The sequence below is a fragment of the Sorex fumeus genome, unplaced genomic scaffold, assembly GCF_029834395.1.
Source record: "Sorex fumeus unplaced genomic scaffold, SorFum_2.1 ptg000070l, whole genome shotgun sequence".
In the NCBI taxonomy this organism is placed as follows: domain Eukaryota; kingdom Metazoa; phylum Chordata; class Mammalia; order Eulipotyphla; family Soricidae; genus Sorex; species Sorex fumeus.
In genome coordinates, this window is record NW_026606127.1 from 13,175,268 (window position 1) to 13,179,691 (window position 4,424).

Genomic DNA, 4,424 nt, shown 5'->3' on the forward strand with positions numbered 1-4,424 from the left:
TTTGCTCCAGACTTCTAAATTGAACTGGCTGAGATTTCCATTCAACTAAGAGCAATCTGAAGTATGTCCTGCCCATTATTCCTTCCATTCCTCTTTAATAATCTTCAAACCTGTGCTATAGTCTGACAATTCTTACTGCCTAAGTGTGTACTTCCTCATTATCTTGACAATTATTACCCACAACATGTCTCTATACTTGTAACTCCATCTCGGCATCTGCTCTCAGAAGAACCAACTTAGCATTGAACTTCTAAGATGAACATTCAGGAAGGTGTAAGTAATCAAATTTCTTGCTGCATGGATTTGAGAAATAAGATCTTTGTGGTGGAGAGAGAGTGAAATGGGGTTGGGGAGCTTCAGAGAGAAGAGGTGGGGAATTATTGAAGTAGACTCTTGCCTTTTCTAGATTTTCATTCTTTCCAGATCATCATTGTTCTACTCCTAAAACTTTGTGAGATGCCAACAGTTTATTTCCATATATATTTCTCTTTTACCTAAATTGGTTCTAGGTAAAGATTTAACACTTTGAACTTATAAAATACCTCTTTGGTGCAAAATGCACTGTAGAATTGTTTTCTGTTGAGAACAAGAACTGCTCATATGAGTAATTTCCTGTTCATATCCTCAGACACAACCTAATATACTTTTAAGCTTTTAATAAATTTTGTCCACTAATAGATAAGGAAAATTTTACCTGGCACAGGTGCTTTATGAAAAGTTTTAGTATTTCTTTCTTTATTTATTTATCATACAGCAAAATTTTGTTCAGAAATCAAAGTTTCACCAAATACTACATCCAGGATATTTCCATTTTTGTTGTTGTTTTTGTGTTTGTTTATTTGGAGGCCATGCCCCAGAGATTCTCAGGAGTTACTCCTGGCTCTACACTCAGGAATGATACCTAATGGTGCTGGGGTGGGGGCAAGAAGCATATGTGATACCTGGGATAGAACCAAGATAAGCTGGTCACATGCAAGACAAGAACGTTACTTGCTGTACTATTGCTCTGGCACCATCCAGGACTTTTAATGACAATAGAAATGATACTCTGGACAAGAACTGAGTCTCGAAAGGAGGTAAAATGATATATATGATAAATTTTCAGTTACCTGTATTGCAAATAATAAAACCTAAAAGGAAAGAGAGTGAGAAAGACAGAGAGACAGAAAGAAAGACAGAGAGAAGGAAAGTGCCTGCCTAGAGGCAGCAGGGAAGGAGACAGGAAGAAAACTGGGAACACTGGTGGTGGGAAATGTACACTGGTGAATGGAAGAACGGGTACGTAACATTATATGACAAATCCAATCATGAGCAACTTTTAAGTGTCCACCTCACTGTGATTTAATTAAAATTTTTAATTTAATTTTATAAATTTAAAAAGTAAAAGGTAAAGTAAAGGCCCTCCCGTTAATCATCGATTTGCTCGAGCGGGCCCAGTAACGTCTCCATTGGAGATTTTGTTGTTACTGTGTCTGGCATATCGAATACTCTCGGTAGCTTGCCGGGCTCTCCGAGAGGGGCGGAGGAATCGAACTCGGGTCGGCCATGTTGGCTGCGTGCAAGGCAGACGCCCTACCCGCTGTGCTATTGCTCCAGCGATAAATTTATAAATTTTATAAATTTAAATAGCATTAAAATCACTTTTAGTTACTTAATAAGAGCTTTTATTAGCAATATTTATTATTTTCTGAATTTCCTTTACTTTAAAAACATTTTTCACACTAGTAGTTTTTTGTTTTGTTTTGTTTTTACTACAGATTTTTAAAAATGTTATTGAATCACCGTGAGATAATTACAAGCTTTCATGTTTGAGTTACAATCACACAATGATCAAACACCCGTCCCTCCACCAGTGCACATTCCCCACCACCAATATCCCCGGTATACCCCCCCTTTTCCACCCTCCCTCTGTTTTCATGGAAGACATGATTCCCCATAATCTCTACTTCCGGCATTATGGTTTGCAATACAGACCCTGAGAGGTTATCTTGCTTTGTCCTTTATCTACTTTCTGCACACATCTCCCATCCCGACCGATTCCTCCACCCATCTTTTTATTAGTGATCCCTTCTCTATTCCAGCTATCTTCTCAGCTTTGCTCATGAGGCAGGATTCCAGCTATGGAGTAATCTATCTGTCCCGTGTGTCTACTATCCTTAGGTGTCAGACTCACGTTACGTTGTTTTACACTCCACAAATGAGTGCAGTCCTTCTATGTCTCTCCCTCTCTTTCTGACTCATTTCACTTAGCATGGTACTCTCCATGTCTATCCATTTATAAACAAAGTTCATGACTTCATCTCTCCTGACAGCTGCATAGTATTCCATTGTGTAGATGTACCAAAGTTTCTTTAACCAGTCATCTATTCTAGGGCACTTGGGTTGTTTCCAGATTTTGGCTATTGTGAACAGTGCTGCAATGAACATATAATTGCAGATGTCATTTCTACTGTGCGTTTTTTTTGCATCCTCGGGATATATTCCCAGAAGTGGTATTGTGGGGTCATATGGAAGCTCAATTTCTAGTTTTTGAAGGACTGTCAATATTGTTTTCCAGAAAGGCTGGACTAGTGGACATTCCCACCAACAGTGAAAGAGTGTCCCTTTTTCCCCACATCCATGCCAGCACTGGTTGCTTTTGTTCTTTTGAGTGTGTGCCAGTCTCTGTGGTGTGAGATAATATCTCATTGTTGTTTTGATTTGCATCTCCCTGATGGCTAGTGATGTGGAGCATTTTTTCATGTGCCTTTTGGCTATTTGTATTTCTTTTTTGAGGAAACTTCTGTTCATTTATTCTCCCCATTTTTGATGGGGTTGGAGGTTTTTTCTTTTTTTTCTTTCTTTTTTTTTTTTTTTTATAATTTATTTATTTATTGAATCACTGTGGGAAAAGTTACAGAGCTTTCGGGTTTAGGTCTCAGTCATGTAGATACCAAACACATTTCCCTTTACCAATGCTCATTTTTAACCCCGAACCCCAATAGACCCCCACCTCCCACCCCTCCCAATTCTTTGTGAGGCAGATGAGTTCTAGTTAATACTCTATCTACTTTGACTAGATAGATTATTTCGATAGAAGATGCACAATTATTGTTTAGAGTTTACGACCCACCCCCCCCCCCCAATCTGACATGCTGAAACAGCGTTGTGAAATGATTTGCTTTCTACAACTTGGTTTAAGAATAAAATGATGTCGCGCGGCCGCAATAGCGGCCGCGCGGTTTTGAATTTCTGCTACTTTACTTATTGACCCTGGAAGAATTTCTATTAAAAGTTAGCTAGTTAAGAGATTGGTTTCTGTGCCCTGGAGTCGTGGCCGTGCCGGAGAGCCGCTCGTGGGGGGCAGCTGGCGACCTCGGTGGGGCGTGGGGGACGGCCCACAAAGCCCCCCTTCCCATGAGGTCCCCGCCGCTCCCCCGAGTCTGGCTCAAACCCGCTTTCCACAAGGCTCCCGTGCGGCCGCCATCTTTCTTTCCAGAGAGGAGCGGGCGGGCCGGTCAACGCCCTTCCCCCTCCGGGCAGGCTTGGTGTCGCGGATCAACACAAGTCCATTTGCTTTTCTGCTCCAAGCGGCTGGTTCTCTGTGCTAAGTCCTTGTGCCTCCGGGGCCGTGGCCGTGCCGGAGAGCCGCTCGTGGGGGGCAGCTGGCGACCTCGGTGGGGCGTGGGGGACGGCCCACAAAGCCCCCCTTCCCATGAGGTCCCCGCCGCTCCCCCGAGTCTGGCTCAAACCCGCTTTCCACAAGGCTCCCGTGCGGCCGCCATCTTTCTTTCCAGAGAGGAGCGGGCGGGTTTTTTCTTGTATAATTCTCACACTAGTAGTTTTTAAATGAACATTGTGATAAATCGAAATTTGAAATTAAAATACACTGAATCACAATTTTGAACAATTCTTAAGGTTTTGTGCAGGATTAAAAGGTACAGAAAGTACATAAAGATACTGATAAAAAAACAAGATGTGGATGTGGGCCAAATATGATGTTTCCCATATATCATTCTTCCACAATGGTCTATGCTTGTAATCTGGTCCAGAATAGGAGTTGTCAAATAATAAACCACAGGTAACATTTTTCCTTCTGCCTGTTTTTATAAATGAATCTGTATCAACACAGCCACTTTCATCATTTAACTAGTGTCTGTGGCTGCTTTTGCTCTATGAATGTAGAATTGGATGGTAGCAGAGAAAGAGATTATATGTGCTCCAAAAAATCTAAAATATTTGCAATCTCATCTTTTGCAGAAAAAAATTGCTAGCCTTCAGCCCTGTGTGTTAGCAGTGCAGGCAGAGATAAACAGATGAGCAGATTATATTTTTAGAAGCAAAGCAGGAACAAGCCTGTTGTGTTCTAGGAACGCAAAGGACAGTGTGGCTGAAACATAAAAGGACCCAGATACGATCATTATTTTTTCTTATTTTGCAGCACA